The 21,307-nt window shown below is 45.9% G+C and overlaps 1 protein-coding gene across 2 annotated transcripts in view; it reads left to right on the forward strand.

Annotated features, from left to right (window-relative positions):
• Positions 1-21,307, forward strand: part of LOC144173652 (neuropeptide F receptor-like) — a 590,379-nt gene that overhangs the window by 411,115 nt on the left and 157,957 nt on the right. The gene's annotated exons all lie outside the window — the stretch shown is intronic.

A 21,307-nucleotide genomic window follows, 5' to 3' on the forward strand; every position in this document is an offset into this window, starting at 1 on the left:
TAACATTCAAATATACCTTTGATAACAAATAGCCCAGGGGGCAAAAGGAGAAAGAAAAATTACGGGGGATGTTTAGAACTTTCTAAGTATGTGAACGCGAAAGCCTAGTTAGGACTTCTGTTGATCGGCGCCTGAACTTTCGGCTGAACTTCGCGACCGCGCCCGTCAGCACTTGACCGGCCCACTCGACAATACCCCCATAGGTTGTTCAGCCCATTAGCCATCGCAAGGATCATCCGAAGCTCCCTCTGCTTCCTATCCCTCCCTCGACCCTCATCCAGCACTTCTGTTTATCTTTCCTGGCTCGCGAGCAACGTCAACTTTAATATATGTGCTATCCCTCAGAACGCGCGTGCTTGAAACAGGGATTTGAGGATTTCGCCTTAAAAACATACAAACCGCTGAATCTGACACGTACGCTTGGTTAACTGAAGCTGTCCGGCAATTGATCCTGTACGCTTTCTATTCAACAGTGACAACTATACGAAGTGCCACTTGTAGCTTCAAGCGCTATTTTTCGCAGATCGGAACGTTGGTCTGTTCTAGCCCTTATAGGTGACTCCTGATGATGATGATGGTTGGAGTTTTTTTGGATAGGTGACTCCTGCTGTTATTATTATTATTATGCTGCTAAATACAAAATCGATATTATTTGTGTTTTCCTCCTTTTTGTTGCGCTTTCCCGCTTTGGTACTCCCTTCCTGCATATTACTTGCATATGAATATCATGTGCCTGCATGCAGCGTTTGATACGCCTGCCTTGTTGGTATGTCACATCTTATTCCGGGCCGCACCGGTGACTTGCTTAATTCAGATAGCTTCCGGTATTTGGGGCTCGGGCTGTCGGCGTCTCATGTCGTCGTCGTCTCATGACGTCGTAGAATCATGCAGTCACGGTACTAAAACACCGGGACACTCGTTTTCCAACTCTTCGCGCTAGAAGATAAGGCGCACTAAAAGAACACACCGGGGCACGTGTTTTCCAACGCCACGAGCTAGAACTTTTCGGGCTTCAAAGACACGAGTCTTACAGCAAAGCTGTATAGATGGTATTCACTGAGAACTTCAGCTGTCAATTTCTTCGCTTGGCAAAACTGTAAACGGCCACGGACATGGCCGAAGCGCCATGGGCACGGTGCGGCTTGTGCCACTGCGCCTGCACGCCGCAGAAAAAAAAAAAAAACACCGGCGTACGTCGTCTGCTCCGTTTCAAACCTATTCTCAATGGTGGTGTCAACAGATATGTTATTAATAGCACTCAGATAGGAGTCGACGCTTTACTTTGCGTTCGGTGGGGTAGAGTTTGGAACGTCCAACACACATCATATGCTTAAAACGTACAAGTATCGCCATCCCGCGGAGCCCGACGTAACCAGTGACGGCGTACTCACATGGTTGCCTGCATGCGTGCCTCGCCAGTGAATACAACATATACCTCTGCCCCCGACGGTATCACAACCGTGAGCAAAACAGCCAAGGCGCCAAGAATACCTATACGCTGCATGCTTCGCCCCTCTGCGGGTTGTTTCCGGTTAGTGGACATGGCCCGGAATTTTTTTCTTCACATAGTTTATAGGCTGCGCTTAAACTCAAGGCATCAACCATTCACCAGTTTCATAATCAAGGCTGGTTTTATTCAGGAAGCAGAAGTAGCGATCGGTTTGGGAAGACCAGAGAGCTGACCAAGCGGTAGGGAAAGTCGGTCTGAAAGTGTTATGTGCACAACAGTTAAAAAGCATGTAAAGGCAGCAGAGATGACGAATTGAGAACAGAAACCCCGGAGACTTATAGGACAGATAAACTATAAATCAGAAAGGAATGTTTCTATTGTAATACGTGAGGCAGTGCATTGCTCTGTGTGGCACGGGCGGTGTTTCTGAGAACCCGGGCATGCACAGGTATCCACAGGCAACAGGATGTGTATGCTGCGGCAGAGATTGGGAAGCCACATTGTCAGAGATTGCACAGAGATACGACTGCCATGGGGCCATAGGGGAACGACGTTGGTTGGCGGAGGCTTTGGGATTTGGGGTAAGAAGGAACCTATACTTCAGGGTCATAGAGGTGACGAAGAGGTGACTGGAATACTGGTGGAAGAAAAGTAGGGAAGAGATGGGTACATAAGAGGAGTAATCCAACGAATGAGAATTTAGAACATCCTGGGGGAAAGGAAGGAAGAAAGCGATGTGAATTTAAAACAGGGGGAGGGGGATATGGGGGAGACAGGTCAATTAGGTTAGCTAAGAGTAGGGCAAGTGGAACGAAACAGGCAAGTTGTTTGCTGACAACCGACGCCCCAATACAAAGGGAGGGCCTCTAATCATCATCATCATCATCATGGACAAGAACTTGACTGGGTAGGCTGCTATTGGCATACCAAGATGAAAACACAACAAATAACAGTTCAACTCTTAAAGCTGATGGCAGCAACCTGTTGTGGTAATGCAAGAACGGCGACAGCTGTCGCACCTTGTCGATGCCTAGGGTCTAGGGGACCCCTTGCGTTGCCTTAAGTGTGTATGTGGCCTGTTGCGCTGTCCGCGGCGGCGACCTAAGGGGCCGGTTAGTGGTCTTAGTAGAGAGTCTCGTCTCTAATCAGGAATTCTTTTAGATGTCATTGCTTCGCCTCACTTACAGCGTTCTGTCGCGGATTCTTTTAAGCCTTTATGGCCTGTTGCGAATTTTTAGGAACCGCTGTCATGCCGGCAAGCGAGCACGTTATTTCGTAGGCACGCTGTCAATAGAGCACGCTCGTGCATGGAAAGCGCTGGAGGCACGCCAGCACATATTCACGGGAGCCACTGGGAAAAAGCAGATTAATGTTCACCGCCAGGGTGGTTCGTGAAAGCCTAATATGAACATTCCTACCTTAGTTGCGACCTTTTCAGGTCTCTTCACCTACCATTTTTACCCAAATTGTACACTTGCGGCTTCTAAACACGTTGGACCTAGTTCCAGCGTCATGATGAGCTGGTATAGAAGGCTCCCTCTGAGATAATGATGCTGAGATTCTTTAAAGAGTTCCAAGTGCTATCTAAATCAACATCGCATCAGACAACATCGCATCAGTATCAGACAACAATACTTTCCGTCAATTACTGCTCACTCTCTTTTTACAATAAGGTCTTACAACTGTTTTCGCATTTTTTTTCCTGCCATGTCCTGTATCTCTTTTTCAATCTTCCAATTTTTTTTTTTCTGCTGGAAGGACAAAACAATCTGACTTAGCTTGGGCTTTCTATTTTTTTTTTTTTGCCAGTGTCGCACTTTGTGCCTGAGTACGAACATTTCATGCTGGAAATGTCTCTTTACGCGCGCGAGTATGTTCTGCGTTTTTTCCTGTTATCTTTCCGTTGTGCATACTCGAGACTGCAGAAACTGATTGGTGCACTTCGTCTGCGCATATTTGGGCATCTTTGGTTGTTCTCCAGTTTACCTACTAGCGTGTTAGCGTTCAGTATACTTGCAATGTTTGTGCGCAGTTTACGTGTGTGCGATATGATATTGACTTTTCCTTTTCTCGTTATCGTTTTCGAACTTGCACGTGTATTGCGAACCTTGTCGTCATAAGTTGTTCTGATGATTTTTTAACTCGTGATTTCGTGATGAATGATCTGTAACTCTTTCCTTTGTTACCCCCCTTACTCAATGCACTGAACAAGGGCCTGTGAGGTATTTTAATTAATTAATTAATTAATTAATTAAATATTGACTTCTTCAGAAGTACGCGTCTGCGGTGGACAGGAATCGAACACACGAGATGAAACATATCGATTGTTAAGTCAGAGAGGCTTATGTGGGCGTATTCATTTATAATATTGTGCGAACTAAAATTTAAAACAAAAAATCTATGCCTTATAGGTAAACATCGCCAGACAGCTATGAAAAAGTGCATCATCCAGAACACCTACGTAACGACGGTTACAAGCGCTTTGAAAAAACGCGGCGCTTGAAAAAAGGCGATGACTCCTCCTTCTACCCCTCCCCGCCTCGGCGAATAAAAAAAAAAAGCTGCAGTAGCTTGCCGAGATCTTCTTCGCTTTCAAAATGTAACTCCTCGTGCATGCAAGTACGGCCTTGTTAAACACAGCCGACCTCGTGTTTAGAAGCTAAGCTCTATTTGGGTCTTGCCCATGGTTCGGAATTCGTCGTCTTCCCTCCTACTAGGTCATACTAACACCTGTAACTGTGGGCCCTACGGATGCATAAGAGCGACGGAAAGAAGCAAAACAGCTCCGCCCGCACATATGAACATCTGAGCCTAGAGTATAAATATCGCCTCCCGAATTGGTTGTCTTACCCTCCTCATACTACGGGCGCCTGACCACCAAGAAAACAGGTCCGCCTAGATAATAAAACTTCGTATTGGGTCATTCCATGCCAAATGTCCCAGCTGTAAAATCAACCATCACGAATTTGCTCAGTAAAAATTGTGGGTAATCGTCGCATGGCCCACAATGCTCCCTGAAAGTGGTTTTCTCCAAAAAAAATTTCTTCTTTTTCTAGCGGATCTTTTACCTCCAGGTTTTACAGCAAACTTACGTCTGTGAAAAAATTCATGAAAAAATAGCTCCTCTTACAATGGCCACCATTTTTTGTGAACATCTTGCTGACCCCCTGGGCTGCTCTATGCCGCATTTTAAAAATATTTTTCCATTTTTTTTGTTTGCTGTCGTTGCGCCCTTCAGAAAATACACGATGTCGATCATTTTCATACATTTTTAGCAAATACGAGCACATTCTCCCAGCAAATGAAGCATTTGGACCTGTATCGCAGCAATGGGGAAAATTTGTGAAAACTATATTTACACTGAAACAAGGCGAAATGTGCGAGAAAACGTTTGCCAAACTTGAGAAAATCTCTCTTATGGCCCATATTCACATTGAAATTGCGCATTGTTGTGCTCGTAGTAAAAATATCAAATACAATTCATTAACTAGTACAAATGATCGCAGTTTATTTCAGAAACTTTAATCAGAACAGTTTTGTTTTAGCAGAGAAAAAAAAATTCAATTTGTACAGCGACACTACTTCACCCCGTTGTTGCGTAAAGCGTCTTCTCTGCACGGCATGCACCTGCCTGTATGAAAGAGGCGCGAGCCAGCGGGTTTGCGCTACAAGAATACCTTTCGCCGCAATGGTATTTGTAGCGTCAGTACAGTAAAAAGGAATAATTCGCGTGTTAGTGGGAAAAGTAAAACGTGTAGCTAGCGGGCGTGGGCCCATTCCATGAGTACGGGTAACTCAAGGGCTGGCTGGACATGGACGTGAATTTAAAGAAGCAGGGTATGTTATACGTGGTATCTTTTAAGTATACCGAAAGTTACAAAATAAGCAGCGGCGGTGTCATTGAGTTAAACGGATTTATTTGTATGCGTTGGCGGGAATTGCATAACCCGATCCTTTAAATGCACATCTGATGTCCAGCCGTTGAGTTACCCGTACTCATGGAATGGCGCACCACCGCTAGCTCCACGTGGTACTTTTCCCACTAACAGGCGAAATATTCCTTTTTCCTGTACTGACGCTACGAATACCATTGCGGCGAAAAGTATTCTTGTAGCGCAAACCCGCTGGCTCGCGCCTTTTCCATGCAGGCAGGTGCATGCCGTGCAGAGAAGACGCTCTGTGGAACAACGGGGTGAAGCAGTGTCGCTGTACAAATTGAAATTTTTTTTTTCTCTGCTAAAACAAAAACTATTCTGATTAAACTTTCTGAAATAAACTGTGATCATTTGTACTAGTAAATGGATTGTATTTGATATTTTTACTACGAGCACAACAATGCGCAATTTCAAGGTGAATATGGCCCAGAAAGGAGATTTTTCCAAGTTTGACAAACGTTTTCTCGCGCATTTCACCTTTTTTAAGTGTAACTATAGTTTTTACCAATTTTCCACTATTCTGAGATACAGGTACAAATGCTTCATTGGCTGAGCGAATGTGCTCGTATTTGCTAAAAATGTTTGAAAATGCTCGACATCGTGTATTTTCTGAATGATATAATCACAGCAAAGAAAAGGAAAGATATTTTAAAAATGCGGCCTAGAGCAGCCCAGAGCCTCAACATGATTTTCACAAAAAATGGTGGCCATTGTAAGAGAAGTTCCTTTTTCATAATTTTTTTTTCACAGACGGTAAGCTTGCTATAAACCCTGGAGGTAAAAGGGCCGATAGAAAAAAAAAACAAATTTTTTTTGGACAAAAATACTTTCTGGGAGCATTGTGGACCATGCGAGGATGACCCAAAATTTTTACTGAGCAAATCCGTGATGGTCGATTTTACGGCTGGGACGTTTGGCATGGAATGACGCTATTTTGATTGATTGATTGTAGGGTTTAACGCGCCGACGCAACGCAGGCGATGAGGCGCGCCGTAGTGGAGGGCTCCGGATTAATTTTGACCACCTGGGGATCTTTAACGTGCGCCGAAATCTCGTGCACACGGGCGTTTTTTGCTTTTCGCCTCCAGCAGAAAAGTGGCCGCTGCGGCCGGGAATCGAACCCGCGACCTCGTGCTCAGCAGCGCAACGCCTTAGCCACTGAGCCACCACGGCGGGTCAGTGACGCTATTTTGAGTGAGTGCTTCAATCGGCGTGCGTGTCATTGGACGGAAACACAGATGAAAAATGAACTAATCGCTCAGCAATCTCGCGTACTAACCTCATGAGCATGCATAAGCACGATTACTGATAAACCGAGAAACAGACACCCTAAACGGCTTCACCTCACATAGATTCAAACACGTGCGTTGGATCTACGAGCTTTTGGCCTCCCGATAGACCCAGGTTCGAGGCAAAGGTCACGTTTGCTGCCCTCAGCACAGTTTCAGTGCACCTTTGCGCGACTTCTGGTCGTCGGTGGGCAGTGCAGTTATTTTTATTCCACAGAATGTGCTCTAGCCATATAACAGACTCCCACTTCAAACCAGAAGACTGGAGAAGGTGATGGAGGCGTGCTTGTTCAGAAAGACTGGGAGCAGCGCTCGGCCAATGTGCAAAACGCAGCTGTGTCGAAGAACCAGATTCAAGCGCACAGCGGTAAGGAAGGGCCATCCCAACAAAAGCGTTTGTGACGGTTGATGAGGTCCCGGGTCGAGGAGCTGCTGAAGTGTAGTATACATTTCACAAATGGAAAACGTTGGCATCATTTGTACACGACATGTGCAATGTATGATATCTCGAAAATTTAAAGACAACAGCGATACACGCGAAAACTTTCATCGAAAAAAAAAAAAGAGTCCCGCTACTTTGTTGATGGTTACTGCACACCATCTTTGCGGCACCTATAGTCTAAAGGTTGGGTAAACAAAACAGGTCATTTTATGGAGGAACCAGATAAAGGTTACTCGGTGTCGTACGGTGGACGCAGTCCACAGAATTTGGCAAATTTTTCCTTGTACAATGAAGTACGCTTGAGTTCTGTTGTCGTAATATTGAAAAGTACTAAAAGTATTTCATTTCAAAATACATTCTCAATTCAGGAATGAATAATTACATGGCACGATGACCGGTATTAAGCATCTTGTTATTTTAAAGTGACTTTTGCGTCTTCAATCATATCTCGCGACCTTGCAAGTCCTCCTCTTTTAAATAAGGAATTTGAGCCGAGCATGACCTATTCGTCGCTCACGAGCAATGTACTAACTCAAAACAACGTCATTCGTCAGACGGCATTATTCCCCCCCCAGCTACAAAAAAAATGGAAATACGATTTTGTTACGAACAGCGCCAAGGAAGAAGGAGCGTGCGAAGCTTGATCTTTTAAGAATACCAATCCGTTAAGACGACGTCAACCAGGCTGTTCGTCTGGACGCTTCTCGCCAGAAATAACGGCCTTCGAAGGAAAAAAAAAAAAACAGGAAAGTGCGGAATGCCGAGGAGCATGCGCAAAGTGCTGGTGCTAAGACCCGCGGCCGAGGGTTCCGCTTCCATCACGATAATCCAATTCTGTCGGATAATCGTTAACGGTGGCACGCGCTTCTTACTATCGCTGGCAGGAGGGAAGCCGCGGCTGCTCCAACAAAAGGAACGGTGGCGCGTCCCCTACCCTCTCCGCGGATGCTTCTTCAGACTTCTTGCGTATTTTGTCACCACCAAGGAGGCCATGACGTGCAGCGGAAGGGCGGATTAGGGTATTTCTCGCGGAGCCCGTGATTGATTGTTTTCCACTAGAGAGTTTAGTATGTAGAGAGTACACTTAAGTCAACCCGCGGCAAATTACACCCGCCCAGTTCACCGTGCAAGCGGTGGACGGCCCTAAAAACCTGTAATCTAGGAAGAAGAGCAAAACGTAAACCTGGCAAAATTTTGCATGCGGTGAAATGACTTCAGGCTAGGCTAGTGAGATCAATAAACACTCAAGCTTTTGTTATCCAAATCATGACATGCGAATTTGCGAGTTTTTATGGAACTGCGGTTGAATTTTCCTGTCAGACTGCGAAGAGAAATAAAGACGTGTCGGGTCGTGAGAAGTTCAGACTCGCTGGCATTGATTAGCAATTCATCGGCCAACCTTGGGTGGCCACCGCCATCAATATTGCAACGGGGAAGGCCTCGGGGCACGAAGGGCCTTCGAGGCACGAAGGGCTGAGCCCCTTCCTCGCAGGCCCCAAAGCGCTCTGAAATTACCGCCGGCTCAGCTTTCCGAGGACCGAGATGTATGGTAAAGCCTCTCTGATGGAAGTTGTCCCCCTTTCTTTTTCATCGGCGCCACACGGACCCATATATCACCGGGTCACTCCAACCGCATTTCGACAAGTGTCGCCGAACTGATATTTCCTTGGGCTATAGGCCTGTGCTTGACCCGCATGCTGGCACTGTGGCTGACATATAAGCACCCGTCTGCAATCATCTTTCATCCTGCCAGTCTGGCGTCCGCTGACTTGAGCGAAAATCAAGGCGACATGCATGCGCCCTGCCACCTTCTAGTCCCGACGACGGCAGCATATGCAGTCCCTCAGAGATAACCAACGTGCTTGCATCGAGGGCAGAGCTTCAAAAGCACCGTTTTGATTTCTGGGCATCGGGGCTAATCGGCCGCTGACGAGGCGCCTTGTTGGCGCAGCAGATGCCGAGAATACGTTAATGCAGGCTCTTACACGAGCTTAGTAGGGCCGCCATATATACTCGGGTACAACTTTAGAACGACAAGGGAAGTTGCCACTGTGCCACTGCGCGCCTTACTGCGAGTGTTTTGAATATTACGCGCTTCGTTTCAGCGATTTATCAGACTTCATCTGCCTACAAATTACTGCAGCGACGACAAATAAACTACGTGAGCAAAAGCACATGGTATCACGCATTAAGCGCAATCTCCTTTCGGAACGCTCGCCCGCGCTGACATCTGGGGCCGTCGCGTAGGCGGAGGGATACTTAGCATGATCTATTGCCGTTCTTGACGTGTACCCGAGTACAGTTAATACCGCGGCGGTGAAAGCAGGCAGCTGTTGTTACTACCGGGTGACCCGGCAGGGCCTCCTAGTGCGTTTGCGTCGAGAGGCCGTAGCATTGTAGCGTCATAACGGGGATAAGAAAGAACCCGCAAATCTCACCGCTAAAAGACTGCTTCCATGCTTTTGTCGGAGGCCAGCACAACGAGGTGACCTTTCGCAGCATATTATTAATCAGTGATGACCCCGCGTGCTTCTAAAAAATAAGGCTTGATTTACAAACTGCGGCAGATTAAGTGCAATGAAACAGAGAGAGGTTGTTGTGAACAATACAGAACTCAAGCCATGGCTCAAACTAATCTTGACCCTCCGTAAGCAACGTCCCGGACAGACCGACACTTTCTTTAAAGTCCAAAGTAACGCCTCCTATTTTCGAAAGACTGTGCGGGACGCGTGCTGCCGCAGTGTGTATGATTCCTTGATCTGTCATTCAATCTTGATAATATTAAACGTGAACTCCAGTGTTTGATCTCTAGCAGGGTGCGACAAACAATGCCTTATAATGGCAGAAAGTTTTTATCACTATTTATAGGCCGCTCAGTTGAATATTCCTCTGTTAAAGACGCGAGTGTTATTTGCGACGCTCGCGCTTTGGCAAAACAAAGAAGTACCCGTGTGTATGGCGCTTAAGCTTATGAAAGGGAACCACAGTTGTCCAAACCGTTCCCCTTTCGACACGTGTTATCAATGCAGCGGTTTGCTTGTGTACTACAGAGAAGGGTTATGAAATTGCGCCCCTTTCATACCCGGCGTCTTTTGATCCCTCTTGAGGGCCAAGTTGTCAACTTCGTTGCTCGCACTTGGGGCAGCGTAGTGGAGCTGTGGTGGGTAGTTTTTAAACTACACAGTTTAAACTTACGTGCGTTAGAGCATATCCTGTAGCATACTCAGCATGGAGTTCGAGACCGCACCAAGCTTGCGCCATTCAGAGCGCGGCCTGGGTTCATAAAGCTGCTCTACCACATATCAAGGACTGCTACCTGCGAGGGTACAAGTTCCCACGTTGTAACCGCAATGATTTTTAAACCATCTTGGTCTCAATAGTACGAGCACACAGCCCAGGAGTCACTTCGCACCCTGCTACGTATTTTTCACCATTTAACAACGATGCTGTTTAAGCTGGAGGTTAGGCCGGCGAACGTGCGCAACAAAACCTCGCCGAGCGATGAGGTCATCGCTCACGCCGGCACCGCTTCACCGTAGTTTTGCCTCGCCGCGCCGTACGGAGGCTGCGCATGCGCAGATGCGGAGATAAGCCGTGACGTCACCACGGTGGTATAAAAGCAGCTCCGCTCACCCCCCGCCGCGGCGATGGAACAGCCGGGTCTCCCACGAAAAGAGAGATGGGGCGACAGAAGAGTCATTCCCGCGCCACTACTCGAGAAAGGATGCGATGACTTCGGTCTAGTCCCGAATTTCTACTAAGAATAAGCTAGGTGCGGCCGCCGGCTTGGCTGCTTGCCCAGTATTTGCGCCACTTGTGCAAAGGTTCCGCAATTTTTTTCTAACGTCTCAATTGCTTTTAGAACGTGGTCAATAAGCGCGGGTCATTTCATTAGAATATGTGAACATGAAATACGCCAACCAAATACTTCTGCTCTGCGCACATCAGATAGCTTAGGAACTCGCTATAAACAGGTTTCGCTTTTTTTTTTTTGGGTATTCGCAGTCCGCGAATTTTTAACGTGCGTGTGTGACGCCACACATTCAATATCAGCTCCATTGGGCGGCTCCCTTTAGATGCAGCAATAAGCGCACTCGATTGCAACTCTGAAGAAAATCGCAAAAACGGCCAAACAGAGTCGGATATTTGCCGCGGCGAGCAAAGCACACAGGGTCACTATGTGCTCTAGGTTAGCTGTCATCATTATCATCATCAGCCTATCTACGCCCACTGCAGGGCAAAGGCCTCTCCAATATATCTCCAATTATCCCGGTCCTGTGCTAACCGTGACCAATTTATTCCCGCAAACTTCTTGATGTCATCTGCCCATCTAACGTTCTGCCGCCCCCTGCCACGCTTTCCTTCTCTAGGGGTCCACCCTATTGCCCTTAATGACCAGCGGTTATATTGCCTTCGCATTACATGCCCGGCCCACGCCCATTCCTTCTTAATTTCTAGTAATATGCCCTTCGCACGCGTTTGTTCCCTGACCCACTCCGCTCTCTTCTTGTAAACATGGTAAAAATTCCCAGGAGACGAAAGATTTAATTAGGAAACGGCAAAGCATGACAATCTCCACCTCAGCTGACAGAATAAAACTAGCGGAGCTTCCTACGTTAATCAATAAGCGTAAGAAAGCTGACATACGGAAGTATAATATAGAGAGCATCCAGCATGGTGTGAAGAACGGAGGCAGCCTGAAAGCAGTGAAGAGGTGTCGAGGCTTGGGGAAAAATCAGATGTATGGACTTAAAGGCCAGCAAGGCAATGCCATCACAAACAGGGATAAAATAGTTATAGTAGCCGGGGAGTTACAGAGATCTGTACAGTAGCCGCGACAACCAGGATAATACCGAACGAGGAAGTAGTTCAGGGGAGATAGACATCCCACCAGTAATGACAGAAGTAATGAAGGCTTTGAATGAAATGCAAGGCGGCAAAGCAGCTGGTGAGGATCAGATAACAGCAGAACTCTTGAAGGAGTGCGAGCAAATTTTATTTGAAAAACTGTCGAACATGTATACGCAATGCCTAATGGCCGCGAGTGTACCGGAATCTTGGAAGAACGCGAACATCATCCTAATCAAAAAGAAAGGTGACATGCAGGACTTGAAATAATTACAGGCGGATCAGCTTACTTTCAGTCTTCTACAAGGTGCTTACCAAGGCAATCGCTAACAGGATGCCTTCCCCCTTAGATTTCAGTTAACCTAATGAACAAGCAGGATTTCGTAAAAGCTATTCAACGATGGACCATACTCACACGATCAATCAGGTGATAGAGAAATGCGCGGAGTATACTGAACCCCTGTATATAGCCTTCATAGATTACGTGAAAACATTTGACTCTGTCGAAACCTCAGCAGACATTTAGGCATTACGGACCAGGGTGTAGACGATCATTACGTTTGAATACTATATGATATCTACAATGGTTCCACACCTACCCTCCTCCTCCATAAGAGAGCAGTAAAATACCTATAAGGAAAGGCGTCAGACAAGGGGACACAATCTCTCCAATGTTATTCACAGCATGTTTACTAGAGGTACTCAGAACAATGGATTGGGAACAGGTGGGCGAAAGGGTTAATGGAGAATACCACAATAACCTCAATACCTCAGTCCCCAGCAGCTGCGAAGCAACTGACCACGGCGGCGGTCAGACCTGTGACGCAGCAGAGGGTGCTAAGAATCCCTGGATCTGGACAGGCCGCCAATGGAATCTGAACCTGGCAACGTTTAACGCACGAACCTTATCTAGCGAAGCAAGTCTCGAGGTGTTGTTCGAGGAATTAGAGGACATTAAATGGGATGTAATAGGGCTTAGCGAGGTTAGGAGGGCAGGCGAAGCCTTTACGGTGCTGAAAAATGGACACGTCCTACGTTACCGTGGTCTAGAGGACAGAAGAGAACTGGGAGTGGGATTTCTAGTCAATAAAAGCATAGCTGGCAACATAGACGAATACTATAGCATTAACGAAAGGGCAGCAGGTCTTGTAATTAGGCTCAATAAGAGGTACAAGCTCAAGGTGGTGCAGGGCTACGCGCCCACATCCAGCCACGATGACCAAGTAGTGGAACGCTTCTATGAAGATGTGGAATCGGCAATGGCTAAAGTAAAAACACAGTATACCGTAGTTATGGGGGACTTCAATGCTAAAGTAGGCAAGAATCAGGCTGGAGACAAGGCAGTTGGGAACTATGGTCTGGGCTGTAGAAATAGCAGGGGGGACCTACTAGTTGAGTTTGCAGAACGGAATAACCTACGCATAATGAATACCTTCTTCTGTAAACGGGAGAGTCGGAAGTGGACCTGGAGGAGCTCGAATGGGGAGCACAAAAATGAAATAGACTTCATATTATGCGATAACCCTAGCGTCGTGCAGGATGTGGAAGTGCTCGGAAGGGTAAGGTGTAGTGACCACCGTATGGTAAGATCTCGAATTAGGCTAGACTTGAGGAGGGACCGCATCAAGCTAGTACAAAAGAAGCCGATAAATGAGCTAACAGTAAGACGTAAAGTAGAAGAATTCAAGATCGCGCTGCAGAACCGATATTCCGCCCTTAACGAAGAAGCCGAGCTTACGACACAGGAAGCCAGCGACAACCTTACACGCATAATCACGGAGTGTGCAGTAGAAGTCGGGGGCACTATGGCTAAACAGGATACTGGTAAACTTTCACAGGAGACAAAAGATCTAATCAGGAAACGCGCAAACCATGAGAATCTCTACCGCAGCTGACAGAATAGAACTAGCCGAGCTCTCGAAGTTAATCAATAAGCGTAAGACAGCTGACATACGGAAGTATAATATGGAGAGGATCGAATACGCTGTAAAGAACGGAGGTAGCCTGAAAGCAGTGAAGAGACGTCTTGGCGCGGGGAAAAATCAGATGCATGCACTTAAGGATAAGCAAGGCAATGTCATCACAAATAGGGATAAAATAGTCACAGTGGCCGAGGAGTTCTATAGGGATCTGTACAGTAGCCGGGACATACAGGATAATGCCGAACGAGACAGTAGTTCAGAGGAGATAGACATCCCACCAGTAACGACCGAAGAAGTAAGGAAGGCTTTGAAAGAAATAAAAGGGGGCAAAGCACCTGGTGAGGGTCAGATAACCGCAGACCTCTTGAAGGATGGTGGAGAAATTGTACTTGAAAAACTGGCAAACCTGTATACGCAATGCCTGATGACCGCAATGGTACCGGAATCTTGGAAAAACGCGAACATCATCCTAATCCATAAGAAAGGTGACATGAAGGACTTGAAAAATTACAGGCCGATCAGCTTACTGTCAGTCGTCTACAAGGTATTTACCAAGGTAATCGCTAACCGAATTTCTGCAACCTTAGATTTCAGTCAACCTAAAGAACAAGCAGGCTTCCGTAAAGGTTATTCAACAATGGACCATATTCACACGATCAATCAGGTGATAGAGAAGTGCGCTGAGTATACTGAACCCCTATATATAGCCTTCATAGATTATGAGAAAGCATTTGACTCGGTCGAAACCCTAGCAGTCATTCAGGCATTACGGAACCAAGGGGTAGATGAGCATTATGCAAGAATACTAGAGGATATCTACAATGGGTCTACAGCTACCATCATGCTCCATAGGGAGAGCAGTAAAATACCTATAAGGAAGGGTGTCAGACAAGGAGACACAATCTCTCCAATGTTATTCACAGCATGCTTACAAGAAGTATTCAGAACGCTGGATTGGGAACAGGTGGGAGTAAGGGTTAATGGAGAATACCTCAGTAACCTCAGATTTGCTGATGACGTTGCCTTGCTAAGTAACTCGGGGGACGAATTGCAAAGCATGCTTTCCGCACTGGGCGAACAGAGTAGAACCGTGGGCCTGAAAATCAATATGCCGAAAACTAAAGTAATGATCAATAACCTCGGGAAAGCACAGCAGTTTGAGATAGGTGGCGAGGCAGTGGAAGTGGTAAGCGAATATATCTACTTAGGCCAAGTTGTGACCCCAGATCCCAACCATGAGGCAGAGATAATTAGAAGGATCAGAATGGGGTGGGGTGCATATGGCAGACATTCTCAGATAATGAATAGCAGCCTACCATTGTCGCTGAAGAAGAAAGTGTATGACAGCTGCATCTTACCGGTACTCACCTACGGGGCAGAAACTTGGAGGCTCACTAAGAGGGTTCAACTTAAATTGAGAACGACTCAACGGGCAATGGTGCGGAAAATGATAGGTGTAACATTAAGGGACAAGAAGAAAGCGGAGTGGGTCAGGGAGCCAACTGGTGTTAAAGACATATTAGTAGAAATTAAGAAGAAGAAATGGACGTGGGCAGGGCATGTAATGCGAAGGCAAGATAACCGCTGGTCATTAGGGGTAACAGAGTGGATCCCTAGAGAAGGCAAGCGTTGCAGGGGGCGGCAGAAAGTTAGATGGGCAGATGAGATCAAGAAGTTTGCGGGGATAAATTGGTCACAGTTGGCACAGGACCGAGGTAATTGGAGAATAATGGGAGAGGCCTTTGCCCTGCAGTGGGCGTAGATAGGCTGGTGATGATGATGATGACCTCAATAACCTCAGATTTGCTGATGATGTTGCCTTGCTAAGTAACTCAAGGGGGGGGGGGGGGGTGAATTGCAAAGCATGATTACCGCACTGGACAAGCAGAGTAGAACCGAGGGCCTGAATATTAATGTGAAGAAAACTAAAGTAATGATCAATAACCTCGGGAAAGCTCAGTGGTTTGAGATAGGTGGTGAGGCTGGGGAAGTGGTAAGCGAATACATCTACTTAGGCCAAGTTGTGACCTCGGATCCCAACCATGAGGCAGAGATAATTAGAAGGACAAGAATGGACTGGAGTGCATTCGGCAGGCATTCTCAGATAATGAATGGCGGCCTACCATTGTCCTTGAAGAAGAAAGCGTATGACAGCTGCATCTTTCCGGTACTCACCTACGGGGCAGAAACTTGGAGGCTCACTAAGAGGGTTCAACTTGAATTGTGGGCGACTCAGCGAGTAATGGAACTGAATATGATAGGTGTAACATTGGGGGTTATAACTATAGCTTTTCAGTACCGAATGAGACGCTGAAAGCGGCGCAGCTGCGGGTCCCCTCTAGATTGGGAAGCGGATTTTTTTTTCTCGTGTATGCTTATTTAGGGCGCTGCCCGCAGGGTTGTGTTGTGTCGTCCCTCCTTCTGTGTTTCGCCCTTTTTCCGCTGGTTTCCCATTCGTCAATAGGCGGAATTCCAAATACTCTAATTAATGAAACTGTTAAGCCGAGCATTTGAATGAATCGGAATATTAGTAAAGTGCGTTGTTGGGCTAGTTGGTCGATCATTATTAACAGATGTATAGCGCAAAAAAGACGAAGGACAAAGAATGCACGAGGACGAAGCGCTTCGTCCTCGTGCATTCTTTGTCCTTCGTCTTTTTTGCGCTATACATGTGTTAAAAATGAATTGGAGCCATTGAGTAACACTTCGATGATTTGCTAAGAAGATGCCTCAGATCTCCGGGACAATTTTTCCTAGCTTAGGTTAAGCGGTAAAAAGCGACACTACCAGGCTGCAGCAGTCCTATGAAATAACGGTGGCAGTTTGACTCCTAACGCGGCCCACCACAGCTGACACAATCAATCCCTCCACTGACCCTATTTTCTGAAATCGCGTTCTAATTGCTCCAACGATGGAAAAGGAGACGGCGGCAGCCGTATTGATTCCATTTCCAATTTTCGCGAAAACAACAAAATTGTTGAGAAGGCACCTGCACCGCCCGAAGTGTGCAACGACGCAGCCTACTGACGACAATAATTAACGACTCCCCTTTTGGAATGAGGTGGCTGACCATGCCGATTCGTGGGCCTCTGTTATTTGCATTTTGCTGCACATTTCTTTCCGAAAGTAAGGTTCCTTATGTCGCCTTTTGGCTTTGCTTTGGAAATCACTGAAGGTGGTAAGGCGGCTCTCAGTACCTCTTCCTTGCCTCAACCTTCCCAGTTTTTTCAATCTCTCTCTCTCTCTCTCTCTCTCTCTCTCTCTATCTCTATCTATCTATCTATCTATCTATCTATCTATCTATCTATCTATCTATCTATCTATCTATCTATCTATCTATCTATCTATCTATCTATCTATCTATCTATCTATCTATCTATCTATCTATCTATCTATCTATCTATCTATCTATCTATCTATCTATCTATCTATCTATCTCATCTCATCTCATCTCATCTCATCTCATCTCATCTCATCTCATCTCATCTCATCTCATCTCATCTCATCTCATCTCATCTCATCTCATCTCATCTCATCTCATCTCATCTCATCTCATCTCATCTCATCTCATCTCATCTCATCTCATCTCATCTCATCTCATCTCATCTCATCTCATCTCATCTCATCTCATCTCATCTCATCTCATCTCATCTCATCTCATCTCATCTCATCTCATCTCATCTCATCTCATCTCATCTCATCTCATCTCATCTCATCTCATCTCATCTCATCTCATCTCATCTCATCTCATCTCATCTCATCTCATCTCATCTCATCTCATCTCATCTCATCTCATCTCATCTCATCTCATCTCATCTCATCTCATCTCATCTCATCTCATCTCATCTCATCTCATCTCATCTCATCTCATCTCATCTCATCTCATCTCATCTCATCTCATCTCATCTCATCTCATCTCATCTCATCTCATCTCATCTCATCTCATCTCATCTCATCTCATCTCATCTCATCTCATCTCATCTCATCTCATCTCATCTCATCTCATCTCATCTCATCTCATCTCATCTCATCTCATCTCATCTCATCTCATCTCATCTCATCTCATCTCATCTCATCTCATCTCATCTCATCTCATCTCATCTCATCTCATCTCATCTCATCTCATCTCATCTCATCTCATCTCATCTCATCTCATCTCATCTCATCTCATCTCATCTCATCTCATCTCATCTCATCTCATCTCATCTCATCTCATCTCATCTCATCTCATCTCATCTCATCTCATCTCATCTCATCTCATCTCATCTCATCTCATCTCATCTCATCTCATCTCATCTCATCTCATCTCATCTCATCTCATCTCATCTCATCTCATCTCATCTCATCTCATCTCATCTCATCTCATCTCATCTCATCTCATCTCATCTCATCTCATCTCATCTCATCTCATCTCATCTCATCTCATCTCATCTCATCTCATCTCATCTCATCTCATCTCATCTCATCTCATCTCATCTCATCTCATCTCATCTCATCTCATCTCATCTCATCTCATCTCATCTCATCTCATCTCATCTCATCTCATCTCATCTCATCTCATCTCATCTCATCTCATCTCATCTCATCTCATCTCATCTCATCTCATCTCATCTCATCTCATCTCATCTCATCTCATCTCATCTCATCTCATCTCATCTCATCTCATCTCATCTCATCTCATCTCATCTCATCTCATCTCATCTCATCTCATCTCATCTCATCTCATCTCATCTCATCTCATCTCATCTCATCTCATCTCATCTCATCTCATCTCATCTCATCTCATCTCATCTCATCTCATCTCATCTCATCTCATCTCATCTCATCTCGCGCGCGCGAAGTTAAGGCGAATTGCAAATCGAAGCGGCTTTCAGTTGTAACAAGCCTAAGTCGATGACGCCTGAAATGCCGCATTAACGGATCTGGTTTCTAAGTCAAGAAGGATGGACACCTGGGCGAGTGGGTGATCATTCATGGCGGCGAAACAGCGCAGCTTTTAAAAAAACACTCAAGGAGGAGGAAACAGGGCGGACGAGCGCTGACTATCAACGGAAATTTATTGCAGAAAACACACTTTTATGCGAAATATTTTCATCAAATCCTATCCAAACCTAGTGCACCCGCTGCTATCAGCTGTTTGCTGAGCATTACACGCATTAGATTCTTTTCTTCTATCTGCGCGTGTGTCTTTTAAAGACACTAATACTACTCCTTGCATTGTTTCGGTTGGCAGGAAAGAAACCGAATGTTAAAAAAAAACGCTGACAAAAATCGTGTTCTCGTCACGAGTTATAATAATTCATAGAAACGCGCTCTGCAATGTTTCAAAGTGGGCCCCGCGAAAGTAGTTCCAACTCACAGCGATAATTAGGGCAGCCCGCCCAGTGCTTCGAAGCTCCCCCCAAAAATTAGGCGGAGCGCCGAGCGCGTGTTTTTCTTCGGGACACCAGGAATGAGGCAGAGGGGTGGGGGACGGGTACATCCATTATTCCAAAAGCCTCTGTTGTGAAATTGCGCTATTCAAAATCTAAAAAAAAACAAAAAAAAACAGGCCGTTCCAGTCAGTGCGGTTCCGCGCAGTTATTTGTGAATCGTGGCGATTCAATCTGCGCGGCTGGACATACGGATGTGGCGGTGATGCTTTCGCGCTTATGCCTCTGTTTGACAAACCACATTCATGGGCGTTTGGTTTTTCTCTCACATAAGACATAACGAGGCCCCGGCCTAGTTAAAAGTACGGGCAATTTATTGCGCGATAGAGTTAAGCCGCACAAGCGCAGTCGTGTTGCGTAACTCGAGCTTTGCAGAAATCGGCGTGTAAAATGTCGACATTATAATCCATTCGGGCGCATTCGATCGCTCAAATCTTTGAGCGTGTCTGCGCACATGCCTCAAACGTTATTTTGAGAATGAAGTAATTGTTTAGACGAGACTGCTTGCAAGCTAATCGAAAATGTCCGCTTCCAGCGGTAATTAATTAAGCATTTTGTATATAGTCATATAAAAATTGTTCTTGAGAAACAAAGCTTTTTTTTAAATTTTCTTTCATACATTATTATTCATGTGTAATAAATGCAAGCAAGCTTCGCGGTTGGAAAGTCCGCTGCCACTGCTGCTAGCACCCACTTCGCTTTACTTTTGTTTCGATTAAAAAGTGTCTGCTCGTTGTAACTGCACACTAAGGTCTGACATGGAATTAGTCTTAGCTGTGAAATGATATAGGCGGCACAAAAACCAACGTGGAATTTCCGATGTTTCGTTTACGCGTTCACGAGGCGGGGCGATTGCCGAAATATTCGCCATGCCGTAGTCGGGATTTTTGAATATTTTAAATCCCGAGCGGAGTCATTCGGGTGCGCGTCATTTCTCTTCCCATCTCCATAGCTCAAACGCAACATGCAATCCAGGCTTCAAAAGCTCAACGCCTGCGTTTGCGCTCCATATTAGAAATACGGTGCATAACAGGAGCAAAGCTTTACGGCCATCCCTGAACGAACGTAAAAGGAACTACGTAATATTTACAGTAGTAAGGAAAAGGTTTGAAGCTATTGAATAGTGTAGGAGAAGAGAATTATTGAGCCGGGCGCTGCGCACGACAAAATAATGCTGATATGCGAAGAAAAAAACCCTACCATTTTAAAATAATATCTTCCGAACAAGAACAGCTATCAAATTACTTTGTGTTCATTTTATAAAAATTTAAAGGGAGTAAACTTCAAAAGTGGAGTGTTCCCGTGGAATTTCCCATTTTTTTCTTACGCCCCCACTTGTCCCCCGCAATTCTAGACCCTTCTAACTTTGTCCTACACTCTAAGAAAAAAGGGTGTGGTAGTTTCTCCCTTAAGGGTGAAACAGGAATGTATCATATATTGCTCCCTAAGAGGTAGAAAGATTCTCCCTTTAAGAGGGAGGAGCGCGTTTCTACCCCTAGGAGTGGAGGAAGATTTCCCCCTTTCGTGAGCTAATGGAGGAGCGTTCCTCCCCTGGCAGCGTCACCCAAGCGAGGCTTGTCATGCGAGAAAGGCCTAGCGAGCTGATCGCTTTGAGGATCGAGGAAGTACAAATACGTAGGTTACTGTGGTTGTGTGCGCTTAAAATGCGCTAAAATAACCAAGAAATTACCTACCGAGCACCAGAACTGCGGTTAGCAAGCGATGTCGCCAATCGTATATGCGCGACGTCTTGCATTCGTCTCGCTGCGCGCCCCCCAAACGCGTTCAGAGCGAACGCGCCGCCGTAAACACAGTAGAAGTCATACCGATTGCTTTCAAAATGCCGCCTTTATTTCCGAAAGGCTCGTAACCCCGCCGTTGTCCGCACACGAGATCACAAGCATCCAATGCGGCCGTTTGAGAACAACCTGTTGTTGTTAGTCGTCTTACCTTGCTACAACCGATGCATCAAAACGCGGATCGTCTGCA

This window comes from Haemaphysalis longicornis, unplaced genomic scaffold (assembly GCF_048455015.1).
Source record: "Haemaphysalis longicornis isolate Haplotype H1 unplaced genomic scaffold, Haemaphysalis longicornis Haplotype H1 scaffold_1, whole genome shotgun sequence".
NCBI lineage: Eukaryota > Metazoa > Arthropoda > Arachnida > Ixodida > Ixodidae > Haemaphysalis > Haemaphysalis longicornis.